General features: G+C 43.5%; 1 protein-coding gene across 5 annotated transcripts in view; it reads right to left on the bottom strand.

The window, feature by feature from the left end:
* The window catches only part of cbfa2t3 (CBFA2/RUNX1 partner transcriptional co-repressor 3), a 47,517-nt gene that overhangs the window by 17,833 nt on the left and 9,684 nt on the right, over positions 1-20,000 (bottom strand). The window contains exon 1 of one of the 5 annotated variants that reach the window (XM_083550114.1): positions 18,733-19,840. The exons of 3 other annotated variants lie outside the window; for them this stretch is intronic. The gene's annotated coding sequence lies outside the window, so the exon portion shown is untranslated. Of the gene's footprint in view, positions 1-18,732; positions 19,841-20,000 lie in introns of those variants that run through there. One more of the 5 variants, XM_083550113.1, reaches the window with a different exon arrangement.

Here is a 20,000-nt window from a genome sequence, read left to right as displayed (position 1 = left end):
CTTGAGCCCGTAATGTGTTTTATAGGTTTGGAGGCACAGCCGGATGGATATGCAGAGCGTGTCAAGGCACTGCGAGAAAATACGTTTTGCTTGTGTTGGAAACATTGCGTACCACCTGTTCTCCTGCTCAGCTGCTGCTGACGGATTCCCTCACTGGACCCCAGCAAGTCCTTGCATTGCCATCAGTGTCCTCCACCCTCTGCCCTGCTCCTGAAACTACCCCCCCCCCCTCCCACCGTCCCTCACAGGAGCTTGACTGTCAGTAACAAGTGCAGCTGGATCTGCTGCTGTCCATCACAGGGTTTATATCCATTACAAAAACACACCTTAGTTACAGAGTAGCTCTCCAGCACAGTGTATGTCCATCCATCACATTTCTACATCCACCAAAGGGGCGAAATAAATACATCCATTATGTCGTATACATCATTATCCCAGTTTAACTCTATGATACAGATCAGTACAAGATCAGAGGAGAACCATCCATCACAACTAGGACAGAACAACGCTTCAACAACAAGTCCATCTTCATTATAGAGGCTCTCACATGTACTGCATCTACATCTGGGATCTGCCATTGTGTGGAGCATCAAAGACTCTACCTCCATCCTTCTTATAAAACACAGGCAGTCAGTTGATGCACTTGGTGGGACAACATTCTTCACCGTGCACACTGGAGCGGAGATCCGAACGCCTCCTCAGAACACCCATCAAAGACCCTTCTGCAGCGTCTACTGCAGATGAGATGATGGAGGTCATCACCATCATTTACCTTCTATCATATTAGCTTTGTCATAGAGTCTACACCCAGTGCCTTAAACAAATCTACATCCATCACCTGTTTAGAACATACTCTAACATCATCATAGAACCTCCTTCAGAGTCTACACCTGTCACAAGAGGCTATCTCCATCATCTACCTTACATTACCATTTACATCATTAGCATTTGTTAGAGGTCCCAATTATAGCATTTGTTAGAGGAGCTTTGATCAAAGACCCACCAATGGCAGCTTGTTGGTGCTGGGATTTGCCAATGACCACTAAGCTACCACCTCCCCATCATACTGGCTTTGTCATAGAGTCAAATAATGTACATCCCTCATGGAGTCTATACCTTTTCAGAACCTCTTCTAACATTATCATAAACACTCCTACAGAGGTCTACATCACTTACAAGAGGAACATCTCCAATCAGAACATTTACCTTTTATCGTTATATCTATAACCTCTAACCATTATAGAGTCCACAAACAGTACATCAAAGAATCTACATCCATTATGAAACTTCTTTTCCAAACTCCCAGATGCTTGCCTTACAATTTGAAGAGGAAGATTCAGAAGAAGAGCCTTTATTTTTCACATGTAAATAACAGCACAGTACATTTATTTTCTTCACATATCCATTTTCCCGAATAGGATGTCAAATATGATGTATTTTACATCGTATTACATCCTAACATTCAATTTCGATTAGCTGCTGCATCACATGAGGATCCCTGGCTTAAAGAGAACTTCTGATAATGAAGCGAGTGGCTACATGTGCCATGGCAAAACCACATGTGGGCAGCTTGAACCTCCAAAGCCAGTCATCAGCAAAGGGACAGGGTAGAGACATTGGGGTAAATCAAGGTAAAAAAAACCCTGTACAAACAGCCTACTGTTATCAGACTCCAAAAGACATCTTTGCACCTGCTCCCTGCTTGTTCCTCCTCTTTTTAACCCTTCTCCATCTTTCAAACAATCCAATACTCGCTCAATCACTCTGTCGACACCGGTCAGGTGCTATCACCTATTTTCCAGAGGGCAAAAGGGCAGCTTCTCCTTCTGTCAGTTTGTCCTTCTGACCCCCGTCTCCACATCCACCACCTCACACACAGACCAGCCTCTGAAAGAGTATCTCCATGTAACTTTCAGTCTGTCAGCATGTAAATCTAGTTAAGAGACCTGGCTGAGATTGTTCACGAGTCCAGATTCAAGAGGGGAGCAGATTTAAAACTCATTAAAGGAGAACCGTTTACACAGATGGGATTGCTGTCAGAGCTCATAAACTGACAGGTCTTTGTATGGTTTTCAAGTCTACTATATGCTTGTGCATTAAATCAGTGTGATGCACAATCCCGAGACACTATGCATACTTGATAAAGTGTGCAAATGATGGTGTGTGTTCACAAGTGGGTGTAATTATATGTATGTGTCTGTGAGAGTCTCCATGAGCATGTGTCGAGCAGCAGGCTCTCTTTCAGGCGCCTCTTGTCTCGGGCCTGTCACTCACTGTGGATCAGCTGCCTTCTACTCCATTCGCCTGTCACCTTCCACTGGGCCAGCAAGGCCTCCAACAAACCCTTCACACACACACACACACACACACACACATGCTCAAACGCTCAAACACATGCCTGGACAGTGTGGTTGTCCAGACCAGGTTCAGAAAGATCCTCCCCCATCATTTTCCAGGCCTGATTTCCTTTCAGCAGAACTGTCAAGTGCAAAAATAACCAAACATACAGGGTCACAGCCAAACTGCTAACAGGCAGATAATTAGTGCTCGACCTTACTGGGACAACAGCTGCAGAGCTCAAAAGGCACAAAAGAACGACTCCTGCAGGCAACCAGACAGGGGGCACTCTACGCTCCATCAGTGGGGTTTTTTGCCAAATTATTTGCTACCACAGGTTTTCAGCTCGATAATCGAGCGATGCCTTGCATCTCCTGTGCTGCGTATTTGCTTTGGTCTAACACACCTGTTTTAACTCAGCAGGTAATTATAAGGCCGCTTGCAAGTCGACTCAGGTGTGCATAAACAGGGAAAGTGCACTGGACTGGAACAGGCTACTGCAAGACCACTCTAGGTTCTCCAAACCGAAACTGCTCAGTGCTCACTGTCAGTCCCCATAATACACAAATCTGAACATTAGTGTCTTCCAATAAAAATCAGGAAAGTAAAGATGGAAAGCAAGGTTCCACAATTCACAATTGGTCTGGAGAACTCTATAAATCCTCTTTCGGATATTCCTCTTCCAGAGCAGTTTGGTTCAAACCATCTAATGAAAAGTTGATTTTCACATATGATCTCTTGAATAAGGTTGGAACTGCAGAACCTCAGGATGCAGGGTTGCTTGATGTTGATAGGTGTTGATAGCTTAATGGTTAAGATGTTAGACTTCTGATCAGAAGGTCATGAGTTCAAGTCCAACCGCAACTAAACTGCCACTGCTGGGCCCTTGAGCAAGGGCCTTAACCTTCAGCTGCTCAGTTGTATGAATCAGATAATTGTAAGTCGCTCTGCCAAATGCCGTAAATGTAAATAAAGTGTCAATCGTCCATGTTAACTGCAGTTGGTTGTTTGATAGATATGTTTTGGTGTTTGTTGATGATATTTGATGAAGGTTCATAAAATAATGTTGGTATCTAATGAACAGTGATGGTTATTGGAAGTTGCTTGGTCGATGTCCCTTGTAAAAACAATTGTAGGATGCCCAATATCACCTAACAGTTGAAGCCACAGTTTGTAAATCAAAGGACCAAAGGATACAAGCTTAACGGTTGATGGTGCCAAGTTGTCAATCTTTTCTACTCCAGATCCTACCCATGAGATTGTGGTCCCTGTTAGCAGTGCATTTATTAAGAACATGACCAATGCCCCTGAGCAATAAACAGAACAGGTGTTAGAGTTAATGCCCTTGCTGACAAAAATAGCCCCAGGCCAGAGCATACAGTGTGTGTGTGTGGAGCAGAGGGGTGTGTGGGGCTCTGTGCCATGGCCAAATGTAGGCAGGTAAAGACAGACCTCGGTGTCCATCTGTCACCCAAGTCAAGCCCGTGCTACATCACCAGAGAAAGAATCAGACACTCACACAGATGAAGGCATAAATTTGGATCAGAACTGAACTGAGTAGTTCTGCCACTGATATGCCTGGTTGCCTTTGAGCTAGGAGGACAATAATTCATTTAGTCCTGAAGTGGTTTAGCTAAACGCAACCAAAACTAAATAATAAATCAATCTGGTACTGTACACCAGGACCTGGAAGTCACCCGATTCCTGAGGGACATTTTCTGCTGTGTGTATATGATGCTGCAAAGCATCCTGTTTGAAACACAGCCCTTAATCAGAACCTAATTTGCTCCTAAGGGGATCCTGAACCTCCTCATCTCTATTGGCAACCGCTGCATTGTGTCCTGGGGGACTCCGAGAGTGTCCAAGCTTCACCTAAAAGACCCTGAGCTAGTTGAGGAGTTAAAAAACAGAAAAAGAGAGAGTCATATGTCCTGCTTTTGCTTCTTGCTCATGAGGATCTTCTGTGGGATTACAGACAGCTGTTTAATCTGTCCAGCTAAAGGACAAAAAAACACACACTGCTCTGTAGACTTTAATACGTCCACGATGTATAAACCCCATCTGGAACCATCTGTGCTCTGACTAAGGACAGGAAAACTCTCACCATGATCGAGAGAGAGATGATGATCAAGTACCTCACTCTTCAGACAGTCTAAGCATCTGGCCCAAGCTGTCAATCATCTCCTTGAAACATCTGATTCCAGCATGTAACAGCATCCCATAAACAAGAATCCAGCTTATTTCGATTAGCCAGGTTGGATCCGACCCAACCAAACCTGCTGCTCACACATCCACTCTCCGTCTCAGAACCACACACACACACACACACACACACACTTCTAAAGAGAAGTCACACTGTGAGATCAATAAGCTGAATGGATCTACTCCGGGTGTGATGAGTTTGTAATGGACCTCCTGGAGTTCCATAGCTGTGTGTATAATTCTCCGCTAATGACGTTACGCCACTTTGTCAGGCCCGTCAAGCCGTCTATCGGGCCACTACGGAGGAAACCCACAGTTATTTGGCAGCTAAAACGGACCAATTTGATGTTCCTCAGTTTGTAATTCCGAGCTATTTGTGGAGCTTTTATAGTTCGGTAGACATGTGCTTTTACTGAAGCAGCAACAGAAACCATTGTGTAATGACAAGGCTTTTAGAAAAGAGGGATACTTTTTTCTTTACACCGTGTGTGTGTGTGTGTGTGTGTGTGTGTGTTGTTTGTGCTGCCACTGGCTCCCATCGGCTTCCACACTCGCTCTGTGCAATGTTCTGTACCTTTGACTTCCACACAAAGAAAGCTTCTACTGCCTGTCTTTCTTGCCGTCTCTTTCCCCTCTTGCCATATGTGTTCTCTTATCCCCCTCCCTCACTCTCTTCCTCTTTTCCTCCCTCTCTCTCTCTATTCCTTTCCCCCTCTTGCTTGCTCGCTCTCCCGTGCTCTGTAATTCCCCCAGTCTCTAGGAATGCTGTTGTTTTTAAATTCTTCCAGCTGCTCTGGCACTGTGCCCGACCGCCTGCCTTTCCACATCTGCTCCCCGTCATGCCACACAAACACGGGCAGCACATCAAAACAGCAGGATCTCAGTCGTCCGCCTGGCCGACACCGGGAACCCCTGAACCTATTCTTCCTATCCACACCCCCCTGGCTGCTTAACCATTCTCTGACTGACACATATACTGACTACAAACTCACTATAGCTCAGGAGGCTGCATTGCATTTACATTTACATTTGGCAGACGCCCTTTTCCAGAGCAGTTATCTCAGTTCTACAGCCGAGCAAAAAGGATGGTTATGGGCCTTGTTCAAGGACCCAGCAGTGGCAGCTTAATGGTGGTGCGATTAGAATTCTCTGATCAGAAGTACAAAATTTTTCCCACATTGGTGCTCTTCTGCATTGGTGTCCTCCAAGGCAATCTCTTTTTTTTAACCATTCACCATACCAAATGGGGGACCATTTTAATTATTAACAGTAATTAATAGAATTATTAAAGCTTTGATTGAAATATTTGAAGGTTCAAGCCCTCGATCCACCAAGCTGCCACTGTTGGGCCCTTGAACAAGGTACTTAACCTTCTACTCTTCTCCGGGGACACTGTATCGTGGCTAACAAGCTGAAAGAAGCTCACGGTGCTGTAATGTATATGTGATGAGTATTTCTTACTTTCTTTATGCTAGTAGACGTTCAAAGTGGACCTCACATCTTCTGGCTGATACTCTTCTTCATTGCTATCTTCTGGATTCCAGAATCCCTTCTCAAATCGTTCCTTGCTAACCTTGCGAGTAGCATTTAAATAAAGAAATGCCAATCGATCAGCATTTCCATGATGATGCTTCTATGCCTACCCTGACAATCGTACCATTGTGCTTGACGAGATGAATCACTTAAGCTAAAATGAAGCTTCTGTATCCATTACAGAGATCCGTATGGAAGCTTTATTTGTAGGTTTATTTACCCATGAGCGTGATTGTGTCGTGGATTTTATCTCCAGCTGCAGATCTTGTCGAACGATATAGCAGGAGGGGGGGGGGAGGGAGGGAGGGACATCTGCATGCTGTGAGACCGGGCCACCGAGCTCAGCTGAGCAAATATGTTTAGCGAAAAAATAAACATCAAGATAGCAATAAATGCTAAATCAAAAAGCCGAACAGACCCCAGAGAGGGAAAGAAAGAGAGAGAGAAAAAGCGAGAGAGAATGTGTGTGAACCAGAGCCTCTGAGACGGCGACGTGTGTGAGAAAAAATGCCGAGGTCACGCAGAGCAGTGCAAATGTCAGACGGCGCTATGGTGGGACACAGGGGCCAGCGTGAGGAACCCTGCCAGAACCCACAATGCACCGGGAAGCGATGGTGAGACGGAACAGAGAGAAAACAATCGCACTTCCACCGATGCAGTGTTAGCATGGGAGGATTAATCATTTATACACATGTTGTCAAAATGTGCTTTTTATTAAAATTGTAGTAAAAATCCAAAGAGGCGTGGAACCCTAAAAGAGTTGGAAGGAGGGATGGAGAAGGCCATAAATTGGGTCTGAAGGATCTACTGAAGCTGTAAAGAGGCATGTTTAGTGACAACGGTGTTTAAAAGGATACGATGAAAAATATTTTTCGGATTTGTTTTTCAATGACGTAGAGGAAAAATTCGCCATGGTGAGTTACTTTTCTAGAAAACAAAATGGTGTCAAACATTTATGCAAATAAAATGATATCAAATTTAGAAATCCGTGTGCCTAATCTCCCACCAAAAAAACTTCTCCCATGCCTCTTTCCCTGCGTCGTGTCTGATGGTTGTCTCCACCATCTGTTCCCCTGCAGGGTCGGCTGTGAGGCAGCCGCACCGAGTCCAGCTCTCCCCGAAAAAGGTTCGAGAGACAGAGAGAAAACTTCCTTTTCTGATTTTTTTCCCAGCAGCTCCTAATAAAATCCAGATGTTGTGTATGCATGTCATTCGCCCTCTTTCCAAACTCCAGCGCCCCGCCTCCCTCCAGCCGACTCGTTCCTAAATAAAGGAAAGTATTTGTGACATTCAGCCGAGGACGGCCGTGCCAAGAACAGCTCCCTGAAGCTCCGGGTCCATCTGGAGAGTGTTAGAACGGCACTGGGCACTCGCTACGGACGTGGTGGAAGACACGCTACGCAAACACACACTCTCAAACACTCTCTCACACACAAACACACACAGTGAGCCGTTGTTTTTTCAGGCTTGTCCTGATGTGAACCGAAAATACCTGTAATGTGTTCTGAGCTTTCAGAGTACAATCTCACACTGTTTCACACCACCCTCTCGCACACACATTGCTTACTCTGACCTGGACCTGTGTGTGTGTGTGTGTGTGTGTGTGTGTGTGTGTGTGTGTGTGTGTGTGTGTGTGTGTGTGTTTTCTCGCCGAATGTGTTCACTGTGTGTGGAGCTTGTGTACGATTTCAAGACCACCATTCAGAGGCTCCGTTTAAGAGCTCTTGCACACCTGAGCATCAATAACTGCCACACACACACACACACACACACACACACACACACACACACACACACACAGCCCAGCAGCCACCTGGGGACTGACAGTACCGCAGGCACACCGACACATCTGCCAAACACACACACACACACACACACACACACACACGATGAGAGTTGGACGATGTGAAGGCACAGACCTGAAGCAAGCACCCGAGGATGAGGAACAAAGCACAAAAGACAAAAGGGAAAAAAGGAAGGAGATGAAGCGTGTACCGCTGTCAGAGTGTCAGGGTCAAAAGATGGAAATGCTCTGCAATTAAGAACGTGAATGCCAAGAAGAAAAAGGATGTGCAGAGTGACACCAAAAGCAATTCATCTCTACACTAGATCTCTTCACAGTATGAACATGCTAATCTGCATTGTTTCGATCCATAGACTCATAGCTTCTGCTGGTATCTAAAGGTAACAGATTTTGCTCCAAATCCATTAATTACTGATCATCACTAAGAAGCGACCCTCCAGGAACTCATCCTTATCAAGCTTTCCCTTTGGTCAGAAGAAAAAACAAGAAGAAGAACCGCACCTTGAGAACTTACATGCTAATTAATCACCAGGAGTGATGTATAAAGAGATAAGACCTTGCAGGAGCTCTGATTCTGCTGCAGGGATGGGAAGATGGTCTTGAGGACGACCGCTGTCCAGAGTGTACAGTTCCAGGAAGGAGTCTGTAGATGTTGTGGAGGCGTATTGGTTGAATTAGTGCTACTTCCTGTTTATTCCTTCACTCAGCTTGTTTGCTGGATGGCTGAAAATAGCCAAGGGGTTTCAAAAATGAGATGATTCAGAAGTGTGTGTGTGTGCGAGTAGAGTGTGCTAGAATGTGTTAGAGTGTGTGGATATGGCAGAAGTCATAAATCACGTGAAGAAATATTCGAGTATGATTTAAAATTCCGTTAAGATCTCTGCAGAACCTGTGAGGAACTGTTGAACAACTGCCTAAGAACTAATGATCAGGGTCGTTTCTATCCTTTTTGCACCCCAGGTGAAATTTGTTTTGTCCCCCTCCCCCACCTCACTAATGGCTCCGCCTTTCCACCACAATGCTTCACCCCCTCCAAACCATACAAATCATTCGCAACCTTCCATTAAAAAGCTTTAACGTGTTTAATAATCATTGCAAAATTAATTCATGTAGGTAAACATATACTGTATGTAAACTTCAGCAGAAAAACATGTGAATAATTGAAATAAGTAAGGGGTGAGGGCTTGGCAAGATGCGCTCACTGGTGCCATCACATGCCAATTCAATTCACTTTTATTTTTAGAGCGCTTTTAACAATGCACATTGTCTTAAAGCAGCTTTATGGAGATAAAATGGTATTTAAAGAATGTATGTTTGGTGAAATGTGTGGTGAAATCCCTGAGATGGCAGAAACCTTGAGAGGAACCAGACTCAAGAGGGAGCCTCATCCTCATCACTGAATGTCCTTTCATTACAGTTTATCGTTGTTGTGGTATGCAGTGATAAGTGATTTAATGCAACTTGTGGTCTTAAAAATTGTTGCAGACTGTTGTACAGTCTAAATCCAGTCTCAATGCTCCTGTGTTGCTCCGTAAATTTAGTTTGCGTACGTTTTGTTGCTAAACGGTGCTGCTGCTGATGAACCACTAAAGAACTGTGGAAGAAGAATTGTTGAAGAAGTGCTTAAAAAATTGCTGAAGCGCTGCCGAAAAAACAGTTAAGAACCACTAAAATAACTGCTGAAGAACCGCCTGAGAAGCATTTAAAGAACCTCTGAAAAACTGCAGCAGAACTGCCAAAGAACCGGCTAAGGACCAGTTCGGTTCAGTTCATCTTTATTTATTCTCCAAAGGCAATTTCTTTGCAGCATACAAGAATATCACATAAAGCATTAGACAACTCAAACACATAATACAAACATGATTGTCCATGAGGTAACTATTGACAAACTTAAAAAATTCTGCTAATGAACCACCTGACAACCATTGAAAAACCTCTGAAAAACTGCTGAAGAACTGCTGAAGAACCAGCTGAGGACCAATTCGGTTCATCTTTATTTGTTTCCCGAAGGCAGCATTCAAGAAGACAAATGAAAAACATAATACAAACATACATTTTCTCAAGAGGTAACCATTATATAACCATTGAAGAACCTCTTTAAAAACAGCTGAAGAACTACCTGAGAACCACTGAAGAACCTCTGAAAAACTGCTGAAGAACCTCCGAGTGTGTAAATGTATGGATCGTGGATTATTGATAAAATAGGTAATATTTTAATATTAAAATATTTGTAATATTCTGTAGCTGTCCGATCGTGAAAGTGCTGAAATTCAGATGGATGAAGTTTGATCTGTAGATTCGGCCCGACTTCACTCCGAAAGCCCGAGTTACCTAAATTATGGGGAAAACCGTTGCCAAAAATTAGAGTCAATTGGATTGTGTTTACGCTGCGCTCTTCCACAAACAAGCTCCCCAATCAAAACACCTGCAGCTTCACCAACACCAATTAGCTCATCAAGCTTTTAATTACTCTGTTAATTGCACACAGGCAGCGAGAGGGGCGGCTTGGGAATTAGGAACGAGGCCCTCCAGAGGAACCGCCTTCACAATCCTGACAAACAAAGAGGAGTGTGTGCCAAGCAAAACGCGCTGCGCTCATCACACACACACACACACACACACACACACACAAAATACATTGCGCTCGGTTCAGCATATGGACGTTGACCATCTGTCATGTCACTCACTGTGATGTCACTTCCTGGTCACTTCAAGTTTTCTGATGGTTCTCATACATTAAAATTGTGTGTGTGTGTGTGTGTGTGTGTGTGTGTGTGTGTGTGTGTGTTCGTTCTGTCTGTCTCTATCTCCCAAGAGTGTCGCCCAGGAGCCGTATCCAGGAAACAGTGGCCTTACCATGGCCTCACTTCCTGTGTGACAGGTGTGCGATGCAGGTTCTGACAGCTGTTCTTCCTCCGCATTTTATCCCTACATCCCTCATGCTCTCCCTCTATCTTTCTCTCTCTTTCTCTCGTTCTCGCTCTCTCAGTCCAGCTGCAGTCCAGTGTTGCTCGTGTTTGCTCTGCCTCTTGCGTCATCGCGGCTTCCTGATTTATGAAGCACAAAAGACTGAAATCTGCTCCCCTATTCTGACACACACACACCACACACACACACACACACACACACACACACACACACACACACACACACACACACACACACAGAGCAGCTGTGTGTTACATGATGTTTTGCTTCTTAACTGCAGAGAGCCGTTCTTTACTGCTCTCTTCGAAAAAATAACCATTCACACACACACACGCACACACGCACACACACACACACACACACACACACACACACACACACACACACACACACACACACACACACACACACAAACACCCACCACAAAGAGATTTTTGATTAACAGTTAAAATAATGGGGTGATTCAGAAGGTGTTTGTGTGTGTGGGTGTGTGTCTGTGTTCACACACACAGAAAAAATGGTAAAAAACAACTGAAGATCTAGTAAAGAATCACATAAGAACCACTAAAATTAGTGGTAAAGAACCACCTAAGAACCACTGAAAGAACCTCTGAAGAACCACCTAAAGACTCCCAAAGAACCTCTGAATGTGTGAATGTATATATTATCCATTTCACTCATCCCTCATTCAGTCATTTACTTCCAGCTCATTTCTCTTCCTCTCATCTGGCTCTTAATTTTTTCCTCTCATTTCTCCTCCCTGTTCTTGATGGACTCAGTGTCCATCTTTCCGTCTCTCGTCTGACTCATTCACATTTGATGGACTTGTGACAGTCGACGGCAAACCAATCCCAGATGGGTCGATGTAGAAGAAGTGAATTTGGTGTGTTTTTTTGTGGAGAATCGTTTTGCAGAAGATTCCAGAAGAGCGCTGCAGGAACCAGTCTTTCCTTTTTTTTTTTTTTTTAGGGGGGAAAAAGCGAATGTCCTTCAGCTATGCTCTGAATGAAGGAACAATGCGTTATCAGTTCTGAAAGAGTCGCGCGCTGCAGATTAGAGTGTGTTAGAGTGCGGATGGGGCAGAGCTCGGCTCAGATCCGTGCGAGGGATGACGGGATCGCACTTCTGTTTCCACCTGATAACGGCGTTTAATTTGCACAAACGCACGATGGAGAGAGAGAGAGAGAGAGAGAGAGAGAGAGAGAGAGAGAGAGAGAGAGAGAGAGAGAGAGAAAGGGAGAGAGACAGAAAGAGACATGGAAAGACGGAAAAGAGATAAAACAAAGCAAAAGGGACAGCACAAGTAGGAGAAAAAATGTGATAATCGAGAAAAGGAAGACAACATGGGCTGAAAAGAGGGAGAGAGAGAGAAAGAGAGAGCGAAAAAGACAAAGGGGCAGACAGACAGACTGAAAGATAGATGCAGAGAGGGATAGAGAGAGACAAACAGACAGACAGACAGACAGACAGACAGACAGACAGACAGACAGACAGACAGACAGACATATATAGGTAGAAAGAGAAAGAGAGAATAAGGTTGAGAAAGGAAAAGAAATAGGGAGAAAGAAAGGGTTAAGAAAAGTTAAGAGATAGACAGACAGAGAAACAGATAGACAAACAGAGAGAGGTAGAGAAAGAAAGCGAGAAAGAGAGAGAAGAGAGAGAGAGAATAAAGTTGTGAAAGAAAGAGAAATAGAGACAGAAAACCGAAATTACGAGACGGAGACACAGACAGACAGACAGACAGACAGACAGACAGACAGACAGACAGACAGACAGACAGACAGACAGAGAGAGAGATAAAGGAGAGTAAGAGACAGAAAAAGGTAGAGAAAGTAAGACAGAGAGAGAGAGAGAGAGAGAGAGTGAGAGAGAGAGAGAGAGAGAGAGAGAGAGAGAGAGAGAGAGAGAGAGAGAGAATAAGAAAGAGAAAGAGAGAAATTAAGAGACAGAGGGAGAGACAGAACACCGAGCCTCATCGTCATGATTCAGTGTGTGGAATTATGTCTACATTTGTGTGTGTATGTGTGTGTGTGTGTGTGTGTGTGTGTGTGTGTGTGTGTGTGTGTGAATGTTTAATAACTGAGCTCCATCTGGAATTATCACTGCTCCGGCCCCTTTGATAACTGCCTGCCTGCCTGCCTGCGGGCGTGCGAGGCTGAGAGAGAATGAAGAGAGAGAGTGAGGCTCTTTATCAGTGAGAGAGCAGAACTATAAACTTCCCTCCATTTGATTAAGAGAGAAGCTGCTACCAAGCACGGATTATTCCAGATGTTTCCGCCGCGCCTCGACCCGTGCTGACAACTCATCCTGCGTCTCTCTGAATCATTCGCTTATCTCTCTTTCACCATGCAGGAGCATTAGCATAAAGTTTACGATGCTCCTGCTCGGGGAGAACGAAACTGAGCAGCGTTGAGAGACGAGAGTCTTCAGAGAGAAACGTTAGAGTGTGGTTTTGCAAGGAGTCACATAGAACGATAGTACGATTAACATTTTGTAACACCAGGAACGCAGAACCTTTGAAGAACCCACAAAGAATCGCTAAAGAACTGCTGAAGAACCACCTACGAACTGTTTAAGAACTGCTGAGGAACAGCTAAAGAACCCCTGAAGCACTGCCTGGGAACCAATGCAGACCACCACATGAAGACCTTTGTAAAAACGTCTGGACAAACTGCTGAAGATGAAGTTTAGAAGAGTAGACACTTCGGTTTCACAAAGTAGACATTTTTGTCCGAGAAGAACTTCTGAGCGTGGTGGACAGTTTGGTACTTTTATCACCCGGAAAACCACTGAAGAACTAATTATGCACTTTTGAAGAACAAGTAAAGTACCAACACAATGTTTTTTTCAAAGAACATTTGTAGATGAAGTGTAGAAGATGCAGTTTTAAAACGGATCTGAGCAGAAGGTTTGGAGATTTTTGGACGTCTTGGATCAGCTCTCGTGTAGCATCTTATTGATTACGATCGGGTTTCATCGTGGTTGACGTGATGAATCACAGATGGATGCACACACACACACACACACACACACACACACACACACACACACACACACACACACACACACAGAAACGGATAGACATGGAAGGATGGAGTGAGGCGTTTTGAGCATGATGTGGTTTCCTCTGCGATCGAAGCTCTCAGCTCCCACACTGGCGTCGGCGTTTCTCCTTTCTCCTTACTCCAGATGTTTGGGAGCTGCATCACTCTGACATTCCCTCGCTCCCTGGAGGAGCCGGCGTGTCACACTAATGCCAAACACATGTGCTGCGGCGTGGACACGGCGCGCTGCACGCACACTTTCCCACCATTCTGAAGGACAAACCAGGTCAAAGCTGCACACTGAACATCTGTACGTTATCAAACTTTTCCTCTGACTCTTTAACCAGTTCAAACCGGTTTACTATAACCAGGTAAACTACTGCTTGGGCCATGCTTTCCAAAGCGCACACACACACACACACACACACACACACACACACACACACACACACACACACACGATCGATACCATCATCACCGTACACTTCACAGACAGCTGAGTCCACTTCGTCCACAAATCCGTTTCCAGGCCTCTAATTGGTCTATGCTGCTCCTCCAAGCTGTCAATCAAAACTTAACAGCCAATAGGAGCACCGGATTACACTTCAACTGATTTACCCGCCTTCCTGATCTCTGTCTGGTGCTCCGCCTCACCCAGCCTGGATCTTCTCCTGCCTGCTGAACAGCATAGATGACTTTTCCAGACGTATTCTTCTCTCTCTTTCTTTTTTTGCTTTTTCTTTTTTTTTCTACGTCGTCTGCCAGACAGATGAAAGCGGAAAAAAAAAAAACGGGGTATGAATGAAAATCATTTTCACTGTCTGAGATTCATTTCCTCACACTGGGCTCACCCTGGACCCCAGATCTCCACTTAACACACAACAGCAAGCCAGGAACAACCCTCCGTGTGTGTGTGTGTGTGTGTGTGTGTGTGTGTGTGTGTGTGTGTGTGTGTGTGCCTTAAACATGGTGTGTTTGGTGTATAAAGCGTACAATCTGCCGGCCTACTCAGAATGGGAAGAAAAGTTAGTTGACGTGGACACACACACACACACACACACACACACACACACACACACACACACACACACACACACACACACAGATTCTCATAGTAAGTCTACTCAAATTTTCTTGAAAACATACAGCTTAGATATTTGCATAAAAAGCTCCACCCACTTTCCCCTCCCTCTTTGTCTGTTTATATAGGTAATAAATCACTAGCTATTATCCGACGTATAATAATAATAGTGTTATTAAACTTCGTAACACTGTTAAACACCCTGATGATACACTACAGCCTCTTTACAGCTACTCAACCTCATGTTTTACATTTAACGCAAATAAAAAAGCGGTAAATATCAGAGGTTAGAAATCACCAGAGTGTGTCATATAAACTCATGTAAACGTAGAACCGCAACACCTGTCATTTTTTTTTTACCGTCCTGTAATATTTAGGATTAATTTGATCATTTTGCCTGATTAGTGTTTTTTCGTTCTTAAAATACATGCAAACACGGAGAAAACACGCCAGGTGTCAGTATCACGGCTGCACAATGTAGAATCAGAATCAAAATCAGAATCTTCTGGTTACATAGACAAGGAATTTGCCATATAACAAACTATAACAACTAGAAAAATTTTATAATAATAAAATAAAGATAAAGACTCTTAATACTAACTAAATCATTTGTGCAGGATATTTAAAGTGAAGTAGTGCAAATGATCATGTAAAGGTGAGTTTTATATATAGTTTTTATTAAAAAAAAAGGATTTGATATAAAAAATGTTAGCATAATTCATTATTATTTTTATTAGCATTTATATATATATATATATATTTTTTTTTTATTTTATTACATTTTTAATATTTTATATATATTAACATTTTTTATATTTATATATATTTTTTCTGGGCATTTGGAAGCTTTCGGAAGAAGACTGATATTTACCTTCGAGAGTCACCAAATTATACTTTCTCATAAAACAGACTAATATTATAATATAGTAAAAAAAAAAAATTGTATTAAAAAAAATGCTGTGATTAAACACGAGCAAAACGAACCTAAAGCATTTCACAAGGTGATGCCGTAACCATCACACACTGTATAACCTGTCAGAGCTTTCAGTCCAGGTGTGTGAACGTTCTGCTGACCACCTGACTGCATCACTCCGTTCAGTCCTCTATCTCTCCCTCCCTCCACCTCTCTGTCTCTCCATCTTGACTCTGCTTGCTCCCATCCATTCGTCTCCCGCCCACGGCCATCTGCTCCTCGCGTTAATTGTGCCACGGCAAATTCCACCTGCACCAGCCGTTCTCAAATTACAGTAATTACCACCGGCAGCAGCGTTGCGGCCGCACGCACACGCTGTAGGTCAGGACCGCGGCCTCGGCGGCACCACGCCCGGATACGACCACGATGCCTTTCCTGTGTGTCTGTACACAACACGGGTGTTATTTCTGTTTTATAATTTATAAGAACTGCATCTGCTTTGTGCTCTGCACAGAGGGTGATGAAGGATCAATGACTGCAGGAAGAGTGATTTATCTGTAGAACTTGTTGAGTTATTTAACACTAATGAAGTTGGTATTATTGCATGTTATATATTAGATTTATCACTGTATTATATTGCACTATTGTACATATTCCTCCAACTATATTGCAACAAAACTGGCCAATCCCAGACCCAGACCTCTCCTAAACACTCGGGGAATGGAAAACCTGGTGCGATTTGACTTCCTCGAGATGGTTTAGTGTCCTTGTGTCCTGCAGGCTTTGGAGATATTAATATCCACACGGTATCCGAAACAAGACGAGAGCTTCACCTCTTCTACCTGTCCCTGTGACGGTGTTCTGATCGAGCTGAAATTGATCACTGAATAATTCAAAAAGCTGAGAAAGACAAAGAGACAGAGACAGAAAGTGTTGCAGGGCGTATTCTGACACTCTGAAGTTCCAAATATCTTCACGCCCAAAGTAAGAGGATATCTATTAAAGCATATCTTGAAGTATATCACCAGAACATCCAGAACATCTCCTGAACCCAGTCCATGGTCCTTGCGTGCACTTTTCCGCTCGATAAAAAAAAACAGTCTCTTCAGGTTCTGCAGCACTCTTTCTTCATATGTCCTTCACTCTAACATATTTAGCATATGTCCGCTTCTGATGAACAGTGAATCGGGTTAATTGAGTGCAAGAAGCAGCCATCCGTCAAAAAAAAAAGGGATTGGGGGGGGGGGGGACGACGACGACTTAATGTCACGGTGCAGTCTGTAAAACCCATGAAATCAGGCCAGTTCGAACGCTCTGCCAATTCATGGTCCATTCATCTTCGGCTCTGTATGCTTAACTGAGACGTTGGAGTATAAATCTGTTAATGGTGGCAGGAAGATGGATGAAATAAACACTGCAACGGAGTAATGAACGGCTTGGCTTTCCGAAGACGCACTTGGAGATGGAGTGGCAGTGAAATAAAAGCTATCTGTACTTCTCGATTGTGTGTGTGTGTGTGTGTGTGTGTGTGTGTGTGTGTGTGTGTGTGTGTGTGGTAAAGCTTCATAACCTGCCCTGAGGTCACGCCGCAGTTTCACCTTTAGTCGTCCATCTATTTACGAGGACCACGGTCAGCGCTTCAATAATTTACCAGCGTCCGCCGGAGAGTAAAGTGGCAGGCGAGATGAAAACGCCCCACATTACAGGCACATTTGGAAGAAAGTGCATCGATCGAGGAGGCGTTTGAAGTGAGAACGACGCCGCGTGGGAGAAAGTGCTGCGGTTCCTGTGGTTTACCGTATGAGCCCTGGCGTTCTTTTATCTTTCACAGCTCAGGTGCAACACACAGCTTCGGCTGTTTCAACGTTCCTTCAACATCACGTCTGCGTTATACAGGACGTCTTTCTGAGATCATCAGGAAGCTCTCGCTCGCAGAAACGTCTCAGAAGCAATCTGACCTGAGATTATACAATTCCATTCTGACTTTTCTGATGTTCCTCTTTTAACCTAAATACAATGGAAACTTTTTTTTCCCCCATCAGCATCTCCAAGTTCACAACCTCAGACACAGCATCCTTCATGTTTCACTGGAATCACAGCACCAATATAATTATACATCGGTGGATCGGATCTCATGGTGCACTTATAATGCATCTCTGATTTCCTCATCCATGGTGCATGATCAAATTATTAAACCAGACGTTTACCAGATGATAACTCCACATCTACATCTACATCTACACTCCTGCATTTCCTACAGATATCCAGGACACCGTCAGATCCCAGTGCAGGAGCTAAAACAGTCTGTTCACATCATACAATACATGCTACTTGTTCTTCTACACCACACACACCATACACATGGTCTTGAAGGCTACGCTCCTCTAAATTATCATTCATGATGGAAGCTTTAAAGCCTTAGCCTGGGTTCCCGTGGAGGTCCGAAGTCACCAGAGATGACATCTCAGCTAATGTTACACCAACACATTAGCAAATTTAATACACAAACAAAAAAAATACACAAAAATCAGCTGAAAGTCTACAAAGAGGAATATTCCTGATGTGATTTTTACAATTATGTAGATGATTGTGATATCAGAAGCCGTTTGTTTTGTTTTTTAGCAACTTTTCTCTGCTTAAGGTTCATGATTGAGGAGAAGCATTTTTGACTTTTTTACATAAAAATCATCATCATCATCATCATCATCATCATATGTGTCATCATGGTATCTTTGTACTGCATTTATATGAACACTGCTATTAAAGAATGAATGAAACCACACACACACACACACACACACACACACACACACACACACACACACACACACACACACCATTATATTTATTCCAGCTATTCAAATTGATCTGAAAAATCCTGACTTACTTTATGAAGGTCAAAGGAAGTAAAATGTATTCCAAGTTCCTTCACAGCGCTTCAGTTTAATGGCGTTTGAAAAAAAAAAAATTATGTTGTATTAAGAAAAAAAGAAAAAAAATTAGAACCTCCTTCACGGATAGGAAAGAAATAGCTTTAATTTATTTATCAGTCTGATTTTTTCCCCACTTTGGATCCGAAACTGTTTCTAATCTGGTAAAAACAGAGGTATTCAGTCTTCACATTGAAGTTGTTCTTGTTTATGTATTAAAAAAGAAAAAAAAAGAGTAAAGCCGAAAGAGTTTCAGTCTTAAAGACAGTCTTTGGTATAAATGATCCTTTTGTGTGTTGTTGTTGTTGTTGTTGTTGTTGTTGTTTGTATTGATGCCGATTTCTTGCTCCAGCTTCTGCGCTGAAAGTGCGCGAAATAAGAAAAATATTTTTCTTTATTTTTTCTTTTTTCAAAAAAGTTTTCTTTTAAATCTGGACATGGGATGAGAGTAAACACGCGCACTCCGGTGCGTTCTTCTCAGATGGATGAAGAAACGCTGAGAATGTCATTACTGCACGCTGTCACTCTGAAGGCGGCGTCTGACACAATAAAGCGCAAATAATTCCGCAAAAAAAAAAAAGAAGAAAACCCGAAAGACCCGGAGTCCCGGTGCGCGCAGAGGCTGGAATCACAGCCCGAGTTGGAGAAGGATAAAAGCGGTCCTGTGCGCCTTGTGTTTCCCTGCTGCAGAAAATCCGTCCAAAAATAATGAAACAAATAATTACAAAAAAATCAATTAATAAAATAAACCGGATCTTTAGGTGTGTATCAGGATTTAAACTCGGTTTATCCGCGTAATCCCGACTCAGTGAACCCGGAGCAGCTGAGCTTCAACATCCTGCGCCGCTTCAGCTCCCACCATCCCGTCTGATCGAATCGGATCGGATCTATTTGGATCGGATCTCTTCTGTTCTGTTCTATCGCCGTTTCTGCCTTCCTCCTTTTTCCTGTCCTTCTCTTCTTCTCTTCTTCTCTTCTTCTCAGTGTCTCGGTGGTGTGAAGCCACTGGCTCTAATGGCTCTGTGCGTCTGTGGAGCTTCAGTCAGAGTTTAAAACACCATCTGGAGAGGAGGATGGGCTCTCTCTCTCTCTCTCTCTCTCTCTCTCTCTCTCTCTCTCTCTCTCTCTCTCTCTCTCTCTCTCTCTCGCGCGCGCGCGCTCTCTCTTACAACTGACACAAAAATAAACTCTCTCGTTCCCCTTTCTCTTTCTCTTTTTTAAAAAC

Source organism: Silurus aristotelis (genome assembly GCF_946808225.1).
Source record: "Silurus aristotelis genome assembly, chromosome: 9".
NCBI lineage: Eukaryota > Metazoa > Chordata > Actinopteri > Siluriformes > Siluridae > Silurus > Silurus aristotelis.
Note: the sequence above shows the minus strand (reverse complement) of the source record. Positions and strands in the feature narration are given on the sequence as shown.